Genomic DNA, 13,724 nt, shown 5'->3' with positions numbered 1-13,724 from the left:
AGTGGGTTATTTTTCTACTTGATGTTGAATGTGAAGCTTCACCATCTGTCAACTGCTTTGCAGGGATAACGGGCTGTTTTGGGGAACAACAAAAGATATATGATAAGATGATATATCCTCTTATTTTGAAAACATGGGTATCAGTAAGAATCAACATAAAACATACACGAGCAAGAGCAAGTCCTCTTGTGCATGTTACACCTGCAGAGTCAATAAAAAACAAGCCAGTGCCTGAACAAGACGCAGTCTACATCCAGTACTTGTACTCACAGAGGTGCTTCAAGCTAAATGCCAATATCAGCATACTAATATCCTCCCAAGACAATGATTACATGCTGATATTCAGCAGGCAAGTGTTCAACCTTTTAGTTTAACATGGTAGACAAATTCATCAGGATTCATTGTCAGGGAACCATTAGTGTTCCCAACGCAATCACCAGAAAAATGTTAGGAATGTCCAAATTCTGCAAACAGTGGATATTTTAGACTTTACATCTATTTATGTTGCAACTAAACATTTCTTTGGGTTTAATTTTCAATATTGTGGTGTGACAATGCTGTGCTTATACTCTGCTTAGATTTAGGCACAAAGACCAGCTGGTTAGGATTAGGAAAAGATCATGTTTTGGCTGAAAACACCTGCTCAAACAAACATGGAAGGTGATGTCCCAAGGTCTTGTTCAAAGCACCTGGTTCCTGTCACAACAAACAGGGTTGGAAATTGTTTGAGTTCTTCTTAAAAATATCCAGCAGTGTCACCCTTACAAGTCATAAAACGACATGGTCAACTGGCATAAAAAAAAAATCATTCCTGAAGTGTGACACGTACAAAAGTTGAAACGCAGCTAACCAGCCGTGTCATCTAGCTTACTCCAGCACCATCCCCTCCACCTCCTGATATGACAGTCAGGTCATTAACACGTAATATGAACATGAAATGAAACGTATTGTAGACAAAACACATTTTATCCTTGTGACTGGGCTGGGCAGTACATCCAGATGTTGTTGATCCATTTCAGAGACCCAGGCCTGAATCTCTCAATGAGTGATGAGCTCTTTATTTTTGCTATTACAATTTGGCATTAGAGGCAGCAATGACTTAATAAAGTTTCTCTCTCTCTGACAGGTTTTTTTATGACAGATGTATTGTCTACAAAACTGGAGATCTGATCATGGACAAATTTTACCGCTGAACTAAAATGCTGTGAGTTGTTTATGGTTTTTAGGCCACAGTGTAATTTGAACACTGCTGGATACCTTTTTAGTTGTAGGCATCACACAGCAGGGTGATTTTGGAATAGCATTAATCTGGTCAGCATTCATCTTTGTTTTATAGATGGACCTAGATATCCAGTTTTTTATATTTTTTTGTGCAAACACAAAACACCTCATATCACAATAGCACAAGGATGAATGTTGATTACTGAGCGTAGGGATCACTGGACACCGCAACATGTGTGCGACGTAGGATTTCATAGAACATTACCCCGGTGAGCAGCATTGCAACATAAGTGGTAATTACATCTCCACTGAGTTTGACATGTGTGGCTGTAATGGTAAGGGGAAAGAGGACAAAGAAATGCATTTTCTCTCCTTCAGCTGACTGTAATTTACAGAGTGCCTCTGAGAGTGTTGTCACTTCTGGTTCAATGTCTCCTGCTTTCTACAGCTTACTGTGTTTTAGATGGACTTTCAAGTGACTGAAATATCGAAAGTTTGATATCAGTGCAGTGATGCAGTGGAGAACAGCCACAAACATCATTAAGTGTAAAGTCAGACTCTGGATTTGATTGATTATCTCTGTTTATGTTAATACATTTTCAAAAGTCCTTCTTACTCATCTTCACTTCAAATACCAACTTCTGCATAAATTTCACTTTTTTCTTTTCTTTGCTGTTTCTAAAATGAAGAAACATGACCACAGCATACTTTATTTCAAATCCAATACTTCTAAAATTCAACTTTAAACATAGAGCATATTGTGATTCTCTGATAAAACCAGCTGTTTTGTGTATTACCTAATCTGATACAGATGTTTTCACTCAAATCAATCCTAAAGTGCTGCAATATAAGAAATAAAGTTGTGATATACAGATGTTCATGACAATGTTGTTGTATTTTGAGCCTCTCTCTCCCCCCGCTCTCCCTCTATGTTTTTATAATGTGTGTGCCAATCAAATCTCTGTGCATGTGTGTGTATGTGTATTTGATTGTGCCAGCATGTGTCAACACTGCACCAGCCGGCGTGTGTGTCTCTGTGTCTGTGTGTGTGTGTGTGAATGGGAGTTGTTTTTCTGAAAAAGGTATAGGCAGAGAAAGGAAAAAGTGAAGGAACCTAATCAGCCAATCAGGAAGCAGATTAGCAGGCTGGGTAGGCTGCGGGGGGTGAGGTAGAGCTGTTACTACAGAGGAGAGACGTGCTTTTTTTTTTTGGCTAGCAACACGGCGACCAATCACAATCCATAAACAGACCAAAACAACTTTATACACCAATGATCCTGGGAGTGTGTGCGTGTGTGTTTCTCTGTGTGTGTGTGCGTGTGTGGAAAGAGGGTGAAAAATAAGACCAGGCAAAAAACTGCCAGCTCCAGGGATTTTTGGCAGCTGCCCAAAGTGTGTGTTTTTGTGCTGGTGTGTGTGTGTGTCTAAGTCAGTCTCTAAAGGAGATGGGCAGAGAGCGCACAGACTTCTCTTTTAATTTGACATGGTTCACCGTTTTGGCATGCGCCCTGCCTCTGCTAGTGTGTGTGGGTGTAAGAAAAGGGTGTGTGTGTGTGTGTTTGCGCCTGTGTATGTGGATACGTGCATATGGACTTTGGCTGTGTGTGCATCTTTGTGTGTGTGTGTGTGTGTCTTTGTGTGTGTGTGTGTTCGGGTGAGTGACAGCTCTGACCTTTTCAATATGCCTGTTAAACCTGAGCTCTTGTCCCAGTGCAGACGTGCTTGTGTCAACTCCAGCACTCCTACATGAAGGTCAAACTCTCTCCTGTTGGAGTATTGGCGGGCACACGCACGCACACACACTTACATACATAGTGTTTCCTGTCATGTTGTTCCCTTCTCCTCTATAAATAATGTGCTCTCTGCCCCCACTTGCATGTCCAGGCAATTACCACATCATACTGATGCATCTACTCTGCTCCCCACCAGGCAATAATTGTAGATTTAGTCATTCTCGCCTTTCTTTTCTTCCGCCACCCGTCTTCTCCCTTCTGGTGGCTGCAGTTTTCTGGTCTTGTTAGTGTGGTCACCATCATGGCTGCTGAAACCCTGTCAGGGTGTAGTTTTGATTGGTGGGATTACTGCGCTCATTAGAGAAGTAAATGTATGTTGTCTGATGGATAAAGTGATCAGTCCTTTGAGGCGCTGTGGCTGACGAGACTAAATGAGATCATTTGTTTACTTGAATGATGCAGTCTGAATGATGCTGCAGCTATTAAAGAACCACTGGTGAAATTGTAATCTTTATTAAGAAGACTTAAAAAGTAATTAAATTAAAGAAGTAATTAAAAAGGACTTTAAGACATTATTCTATATTTTTCTTATTGCCAATAAAAAAAAACAAGTACTTTATGTGAATCCAAAGCCTGATATATCTTCTTCCTCTGTCCATAGAGCTTCATAGTTGTCCCAAAACTATTAGAAACACATCAGTGACCCGCAATATTGCACTTTTTCTTCCTTACCATGAACACACACACATTGTAGTTTATTTTCATTTAATCCCATTAAACCCATCCTGATGATGTTGAAGTCCCCATGAAGCCAAATTTGCTGTTCAAGTGTGTTTTTCCCCCATATAGCTTGCTCCATATCTCACCTTTACACCAGTATCAGGCCCAGCAGTGGCAAAAAGGTATTTGTGGTTATTTCTAATGCTAGTTTTTAACTTCCTAGAAACCCATTAAAGATGTTGATGACTCATGACTGATCCTGCACCTGTGGGGCGTATTTGTACTTGTCCGATAAACGGTTTCTTTATTTTATGATGCTGCCACGGATGTATTAAAGAGGAACACTGCCAGAGTGTTGTGCTGCTCGGACTGAACCTCACACATTACTGTACAAAAACACAACTTTATAAGTTGTTCAGTGATTTTGGTGAAACTTTGTCACGTTTTATGGAGAGAATAGGTTTTCCCTCTGCTTCCCCTGTGCTGCTCTAAACAGATAGCTTTACTTGTTGCTAAATTAACTGCTAACAAAAGTACTGACTTCTAAGCAGCTTCTAAGTGAATGCCTCCTGACCGGGGCTGTATGCGGCCTCTAAGAACGTTGGCGGAGGCCAGTTACAGTAACAAGGTGATTTATGGACTTTCGTAGTCGCCAGATACTGACAGCTTTGTTGCTAAATTAAGCGCTAACTCCTGCTAAATGCAGTTAGCTACTGTTAGTTTGGTGAGCTGTCCTTGCTGACTCAGCCCTGTGGTGCCAGGTTCCAAACCTGGCAAGAAAACCACCTCGGTACTGTAATCCCTTCATCAAATGGGCCTCTGTCTTCATGGAGCTGTGCTGTTCTGTCCTGGTTCAACTGTGTTAACTGTCGGCAGCCCGACGGTTGGGGGGTGGATCAGGGTGGGGTATTACCTACATTCTGCGCTATTGGCTGCTGCCTGTTTTTACAGGAAACATGTAACTATGCTGAGGCAATTAGCACTTGATTAGCTACATGGGGACTTTAATACTAAAGAACCAAGTCGGTATTAATCCGCAGCTGAAAATAGTTCCCAACAAACACACTATTTATTCCTGTTTGTCTAACTTATGCTAAAAACTACAGTGCCCAGATGTCGGAGGAAACAACTTAGCATTTTCTAAGGATTTTCTCTCTTTCTCAATGGCAGTAGTATTTATTTGACCTGTCTTTTAAGGAATAATTCGACATTTTTATGGAAATTCGCGTAGCTGCTCTCTTGCTTGGATGGTAAATGCAATCTATCACCAGCATTTGGTTAGCTTAGCTTAGCACAAAGACTGGAAACTTTTAACTTATTGTATGCTCTTTGTTTAATCTGCAAAAACAACTGCAATACAATGGAGTTTTATGAGTGGTATATGGTGGGCAACTTTTGTTCATCGGCCTCAGTAACTTTCCAGAGTCTCCAGCGGTTGCTAGGCAACCTCACTGTTACTTCAGGTTTCGGATGCCACAAAGATGGTAGGAAGGTCAGCAAGTACGGAAAAATTGACTAAATCGTGGATGGTCTTGAACTTTTCATAATATTCTTTTACAATAAGAAAAAAATAAAATATAACAGCAACTTTTAAAATGTTTTTGTACTAAAGGAAGTAAAACATGTGCAAGGTGAAAACTTTACAAAGCATCTTCACAAATGATAATATTAAAGTCAAACAGCTTGAGTGCTGCTCACTGAACCAGCTCTATTGACCAGACCGATGGATACATAAAAAAGTGCTTTAGTGTGCATTTATGTGTTTGCACCTATGTCAATGTATGTGTGTGTGTGTGTGTGTGTCTAGCCTTTACAACACAATGCAGGCAACTTTCTTTATCCCACAAGGGGCAATTTGTTTTGAGAAGCTTGTTGTACACAAAAATTGACCACGTTTATATGCATGTGCTTACATGTACATGTGCTACATCCATTTCTGCCTATAGCTTTTTATGCCTGTGCGGCTTTGTATTAACGCGCGCGCATGTGTGTGTGTGTGTGTGTGTGTAAGCATCTCCCCTGTGCGATCATCACACAGGGGAGATGCTTACAGTCCATTTGTCTGCAAGCACACTGACCATTAGCTGGCCACCATACATAATGTATAGCAGTGACCTTTCTGCACAGCGCACCCTTAGGCCTATAAGCCATTGTTTGGTGTTGTATTGATTTTTTACCCCCCTCATAGATGGAGACGGTGATTTGAGGGGAGAGAGACTGAGTGCCGCTGTGTCTGCTGAAAGGAGAGGGGAGGGCAAAAGCAATGGAGTGTAAAGAATTGAAAAGACTCTGCGTGGAGAAGGACACAGACAGCGGCACATACCTGTAACCCTCTTTTCAGCGGGGTGACTGCTTGGAGGCCGCCCCCTCTGTGAAAGACAGGGTCACGTTCAATAGTGTTGAATGTTGTGGACCATACAAGTGCCACCTGTACACAGCCCATTAGACAGAGTGGTGAGCGCAAGGCTGCATGGTAAACGATTTAAGTAGAGTAGAAAGATTTTTCAACATTCATCAGGCGTGACTTCATGGAAAAAAGGCGCAAGGTGGGGTAAAAGGTGGAGGGCGTCGGGCTTCCATCTGCGCGCCTTCCCTATAATCTGACCGAATGTTCTTTATATCCCTCCTGCTCCAGCTGACAACTAAAGTGGAGATACATTGAAAAGGAAAATGGGCTGAGAAAAGTGTTTCGGTGTCCTACAGTGATGGATCTTCAGGCCGCCTGGCAGATGAAGGAGGGGGAAGGAGGCTGATACGAATGCAACATCACTTTGTTGTCACCCAGAAGGCCAGACCTTGATCTGTAGGAGGACTGGAACAGCGATCGGGCCTGTTGCACTCACACTCGCCTACAACGCTAAAAATACCATGCTGATTTGTCAGTTAACAGAGAGAGAGGGAGACAATATGACAGCCTTACATCATCAACAGTTACGTCATGCTCTGCCTTCACAGGGTGATACCGTGATACTTTTAACATTATATAATAGCAGCCTGTGGCAATGCATAATCTCCAAGGAAGACAAAATATATTTACTCCTCTGGTGTAATACAGCTATTTGATGTAGCTGTGCTCATAAAAAACTTGCTTCAGTGAGTTACAATCAAGTTATTTACTTGATACGATTTTAAAACTCATCTGTCACAGAGACTAAATATTGTTAAACTTTAGTTTAACAGTTTAATGGTAGTCAACAAGTCAGCTGTCAAACCATTTGCAGTCAGTACCCAAGAGCAGACTTCTGGCTTCATTGAACCCGGTGGCAGAATGGCAGGTAAAGTTTCACATTTTGTACATGTCATAGGCTGCGTATGATCAGAATCAGAATCATGAATCAGAAATACTTTATCGATCCCCAAGAGGAAAATTGGGTATATTGACATTTTGACAATACATGTCACATCACGTTCACATCAGGAAGTGGTGGGGATGGTGGTGGAGGTACAGCCAGCCAAGCCAGTGACCGCAGTTCAAGACTGCGTTTCAACCATTACAAGCATGAAACCACTGGATATTTTTCAGGGGACTGCGGCACAATTTCCAGCAGTGCTTGTGGCGTCAAAAAACAGGTGGTTTTAACGTGACTTCGACACATCTCCAGACTGGTATTTTAGGCCAAACATGATCTTTTCCTATCCCCAACCAAGTGTTTTTTGTGCCTTAACCTAACCAGAGCACAACATAAGTTTAAACATAACCGTGTTTTGCAGAAACATGCTTCACCAACCATTTATTCTGGTGACTCAAGTTTGATCACAGTTCCTTCAGACTTGTAGTTTCTGGGAAGAATGCACCGACTAAAGACCCCTTTTCAAAATCATATTTCAGTAACCTTTGAATACCTTTTAATGAAGTTATACACTGATCAGCCACAACTTTAAAACCACCTACTTAACATTGTGCAGGTGCCCCTTGTGCAGCCAAAACAGGTCTGACTGGTCAAGGCATGGTCATAAGACCTCTGGGTTTGTCCAGCGGTGTCTGGCACTGGGACGTTTGAAGTGGATCCTTTGGGTTCTGTATGTTGGGGCATGGGGCCACCATGGATCAGACTTGTTCCAGCACACCCTACAGATGCTCGATTGGATTGGGTTTTTGAGGCCAGGTCAACGCCTTGGATTCTTTGTTGTGTTCCACAAACCGTTCCTGAGCAGTTTTTGTGGTGTGTCAGGGCGCATTGTCCTGCTGGGGGTGTCGGGGGTGTGTTCTTGTGTGTAAAGTGACATCCACATGAATGGCAGGAACCCAAGGTTTCCTGTTAGTGGTTTTAATGTTGTGGCTGTGTACTTCTGACTAGATTCAAGTTTTTGATACTACATTGCCTTACTGTGGGAGCACAGGACCGAACAGGCTGTCAACTCCATGTGAACAGCTGGAGCATGTTAAACTATTGTGCTGGTGGACGTATTAAAATCACAAGCTGGGAATATACTATTAACTTAGCAACTTTTCAGGAAACTGGAAATCCTCTGTATAAACCTCTATATGTACATATGTTCCTCCTGTAATGCCCCGCCAAATGACCACTGGGATCACATCAGCCAAAGTGCAAAAAAAACCCAAACATAATGCATTACAGGTACTATTATTGTGTGGTGGTTTTGACTCATGAATATACTTGTAGTAAGTGTAATGGCTAGCAAAGGCAAATTTGATTGAGAGAGAGAGAAATGTGATGCCGTAACACCGACACTAATGCAGCGCTGATCACTCGGTTAACAGAGGGAGAAAGAGAGAGGGGGGGTGGAGGGGAGCGTGCTTCGGGTAGAAAATAAGTGGCATCCCGCAGAGCTTTCTAATTCCTCCAGGAGATTGACACCTGAATGTGCTTTCAAGCGGCAAACCGCTGGGTGGCAACACCCCGCCACCTCCCACCCCCGACACCAGCCTTTTTTCCCTTTATACTCTCCATCCATTTCTCCCCCGTAGACTCTTGCTCTTCTCGCCATCTAACAAAGCATAAAAGATCCATCTTAGCGTAATATTGAGTTTTAAAGTGTTTATTCTGTAAACAGCATTCTCACACCCGTGCCTGTGCATCACAAGTAGATTGTGAGTGTAATAAAAGCACGGAGAAGCTTGCAGACGGTGTCAGAAAATTACATTTGAGTTAATGGTATGTCGTTAATTATTCAGTTTGCGCTATAAAGAATTCAAGACTCTAATTTTTAGCACATTATGTTTATTAGATTATTATGGAATTATGATAATTATCAGGCGAATCACCGTGTGGTTATAATGTGCTTCTGAAGTGTCATTATTTTGAAAAGAGCAGCAGACTGACTCTAATATTGATTCAAGAACATTATGATGCATTGATTTGCATTATAATTGAGTGGAACTAAACCATCACGTTGTCAGATTCTTTACTTTTTTTTAGAGAAGATGAGCACTTTTCTGCCACACGCTTTCTACCTGTCATCTCGTCTTTCATCATCCTCCTTCCCTCTTAATATTTTTGATTACTCCTGTTGTGTCCCTTCTGCCATTTTCCTGGTGGGTTCTCATTCATCTTGCATCGCCATTGAAGGTGGACGAGAAGGGAGGGAGAGAGGGAGGGAGGAAGGGGGGGTTTCTGGGGACAGAAGAGTTTCACAGCGGGCCTCCGTTCCATTTATCAACAACAGGATTTCACAGCGCGACGCCTTAAAAGCCAACTCAGAAACCTCTCCGCTGCCCCTGTGAACAAAAGCAGAAAGAAGCCAACCCAAATGCAAAACCCTACCTTTCCTTTTCACACTGAGTTCACCTTTTCACCAATAGGTACTTTTCGGCCCGCGACTACATGAGGTTACTTTGCTTTCAAAAGAGATGGCAGATAAAAATAAATTAGAGGAACATTTACCTAGTTTTCCTTTGCGACCTTGAGGCGTAGCTATTTGAGCAAAAAAGGCTTTTTTAGTAAACATTTATTAATTGTATTCACTCCTTTTCCTTTCTCTTCTTTTTTTTGTCTCTATCTCGACTCTGGCTTTCATGGTGTTCTGTGGCGTTTCGCCATGGCAAGCTGAATCAAGGCTACAGCACTAAACACCCCTGTATGACATCTATTCAGCTGCCTCTGAGAAGCAGTTTACCCGTGATATTCTTCAGCGCTGTGAAGGGTTGGCAGATAAAAACAGCCAAGGGTTTCCATTGACCTTCCTTGATACATACAGAACCATTGTGTGTGTGTGTGTGTGTGTGTGTGTGTGTGTGTGTGTGTGTATGTGTGCATGCATGTTGTCATTATTGGGTCCCTTCCACATTTAGCCCTCCATATGGCTTATGTAGATAGCTTTCTTTGGGTCATGTCTTGGCTCGGCTTTAATTAGTGGATTTGCTGCTAATAGATGGAGCTAATTAACAGGGATTGGGGCTCCTGCACGTTTGCCACTGCTCCTATCTGTGAGTGTGTGTGTGCGCGTGTGTGTGTGTGTGCGCGCGCTCATATGCGTGCAAGCTGACATCTTTCTGTCTACCCGACGATGGAGACAACGGATGCTGTCACCTTGGTAACCATGTAAAATGGATTCCAGGGGTGGAATCAGCGCGTGCCAATTAGACATAGACATGCTATGGAGATGGCAGGGCGCGCACAGATACACACTTTGTCTGTCTCTCTCTCTCTCTGCCTTGCACACACACACACACACACACCCAAATACATGTGTAGGCAGTCAGACAGCGTCTTGCCCCAGGCTGTGTGGATATGACCATCATAATCACATCATCCCCCCCCTGATAACAATAACTCTGCTCAGGGATGCAAATAATCTGTGTGTCCACATATCTTATTATCGCAATCAATAATAACGAAGTACCCAAATACACACACACACAAAAATAACACCCCTGTCACCCTAATGAGAAAGTATAGCCTATTACCATGCTTTGTGTGTTGTTGTGTGTGTGTGTATTTCAGCAGCTGTGTCCCCCTTCTTTAAAAAGCGAGGAGATCAAAACGGAGCAAAGGGCTCACGGGGCGTAAAAACTAATTTACTTTCAGAAAAAAAAGTAATTCTGCCGACTGGGTTTCTCTTTATTTTCTTCCCGCCGTCAAGTAGCCCCACTGTTTATCAAAAGCACAGTGATTGAGAAACGGGCCAAATGTGCAGCGAAAGAATGAACACACACTCGGTTTTGATTCGGCTGGCGTGCTTTCTCCCAAAAGCAAACTGGTGACCCATGTGCATTCTGGTTGCTCTCAGCCCGTCCTGATGAAATGACCACAATATTACTGCTGACTTTGTGATAACACTGTGTTACTTATGTCAAACACACACACACATATACACACACACACAGGCCCGCTCAGTGTGCATGTGTTTGTGGACGAGTGGGTGGGGTGGGCTGACGCACTCGCAAGTGTCGATAAGTGACTGTAACTGTGTTTGTGGGATGTGTGCCTGTGTGTGTGTGTGTGTGCCGATAAGTGTTGATAAGTGAGTGTGTGTGTGTTGGATGATTGCTGATTTGTGGCAGGGTGTCTATTGTTAATGAAATCCTTTGTGCCGCTCTGATTGGCTCATCAATCAAACAGCAGTTCGCATATTACCCATAACCCCTTTCTGCACTCTCCAGGTGGCGGATTACAATGTGACACATGCACATGTGTACACACACACACACACACACATGGAGACACAAACACGTGAAGGAAGGACCGAGTGTACACACACACACACACACATACACGCTCACAAAACATTTCACACACACATATACACTATAAGCAAACACATAAGTATGTATACACACATAGAGAGATGCATAACCTATCCCAAATACCCTAGTACAAACATACCAAGTATATTAAATCTTAACATACTTAAGTATACTTGTAGCCAGACTAATAATCAGTATGTTAATGAGCTTGAGTTAACTTAAAGTTTGCTTTTTTTAAACAACTAATTTAGTTCTAAGTATATTTTAGTTGTATTTAAATTGTCGAAAAGCGCAATTTTAGGTGTATTTGGAGTATTTCTATGTGCTAAAACTTCAAGTATACTTTGTATACTTTAAGTACATTGCTATGTATGTGCTAATATTTATGCTCATTTGTGCTATAAGTATATTCAAAATTCATTGGAAGTCTCTTGCAAATATACAAGCAATATTTACTATATTCTTATTGTAGTAACAGTATGCTCAGTTATACTTTTGGTTTATTTCAAGTACTAAAAAGGGACACTTCAAAGTTAATTATAAATATACTTATTTTCCTTTGCTGAACTACTTTGTACATTTCATACCCTTACACACATCAGTGTTGCAAAAAATAACAACTTTATTGTTCAGTATATTCACATTTTCAATAGTACATTACAAATTTACTTCACTAATGAAGAGAGAGAACATTGTTAATTAAACTTCACATAGTTCCAGTATAATCTGTATAGTATAACACTATAACACTTAGTATAACACTTATACATGATAAACAAACACATAAGCATGTGCACACACACAGACACACACATGTTCAAAGTCACAGAAAACACTTTCAAACAAAATATTCAAAAAGGCACTTCTTAAAACTGATGCATAACCATATGTACACACACACACACACACACACACACACGGAGAGAGAGAGAGAGAGAGAGACAGTCTCTCACATGTATACACAGGCATGTGCCAAAAGGCAAACTTGCTCATACTGTCTCTTTCTCAAACAAACTAACACACACACACACACACACACACACACACATACACACACATCGTTGCATTTACACATTCTGTACATAAACACCCTCCAGCCTCGCTTTAAGCTTCACGTCAGTAGTTTCCCCAATGTCGCTGTCATCTCAATATCCATCCACAGAATGAAGGAGACAATGAGACAGTGAATGCATCATCTGCATTAATTTCTGCTTGATTCAAAGTGTCGTGGCTAAAGAGGGCAAAAGGAGGGGCACCGGGGGGGATGAGGTGGGGAGAAGGAGGGAAAGGGAGGAGGTAGCTAGACAGGAGAAATGGCTGGGTGGAGGGGGTGGGGCCTTGGGGGACACCTTGCTGCGGCTCGCCTCGGGGCTTGAAGCGAAACACACACACTCGCATATCCACTGAGATTAGTAACAACAGACACACACGAGTGCACATGATCACATTCACACATATGCACACTCATGCAGAAAAGCCAGAGACATAACGAGGTAAACGTGCCAAACAATGGCTATGAAATCAAATGAAGATACAACAGAGGGAGCAGTAGTATAGTGCACACATGTAGTCACGTACAGACTGGATTGTATGTAAAATGAAAAGCCCGGAGGCAGAAAAACAGGCCTATAGGCAAGAAAATTATAAACATTTTCCCAACAGATGATCCTTAGAGACTGTTAAATCAGTGAGCGTTTTAAAGTAACTACACACATTTACTCAAGTACTGTACTTTAGTAAAATTAAAAACTACCCAAAAGTACTACTTGAGTAAAAGTAAAGATATCATGTTAAAATATTACTATGGTAAAAGTGAAAGTCATCCATACAAATACGAATCCTTGAGTAAATCTCCTCAAGAATCTGATATTAAATGTATCTAAGTCTCGAAAGTAATTTTCTGGCAATAATTGTACTTAGGTATCAAAAGTAAGTACAAGTAAACTATACATATATTCACATGTATGTATTTGTTGCATACCATATGACTAATTACCCAAATATAGTGCACTGGAGGTATAGAGTAGTAGAAAGTGGAAATACTCAAGTAAAGTACAAGTGCTTCAACATTGCAAGTATACAGTACTTGAGTAAATGTACTTAGTTAGCCAGCCGATAGGTCCTCCAAATTATTATTCTACATTTTTGTTTCTTTAACAGTTATTCTCGGCTTTATTGCTGAAACAAGTATTGCCTTTGGCATAGATACTGTCATCAGCATTTGAAAAGGGAGCAGGTGTTTTGGATTAAGCACAGCAGACTTTGAGACCATCACGGCCTGCAGCGTCTTTCGACCATCCAACTTGACCAGCCACACCACCCTAGGGAGGAAGAGAGTGTCGGGATAAGAGCCATTCTAATCCAGGCTGGTTTAAGGCTGCCCCTGGCTAATGTCCGGTCGC

This window comes from Pagrus major, chromosome 3 (assembly GCF_040436345.1).
Source record: "Pagrus major chromosome 3, Pma_NU_1.0".
NCBI classification, from domain to species: Eukaryota; Metazoa; Chordata; class Actinopteri; order Spariformes; family Sparidae; genus Pagrus; species Pagrus major.
The sequence above is the reverse complement of the archived record's forward strand: the minus strand, read 5'-3'. Positions refer to the sequence as shown.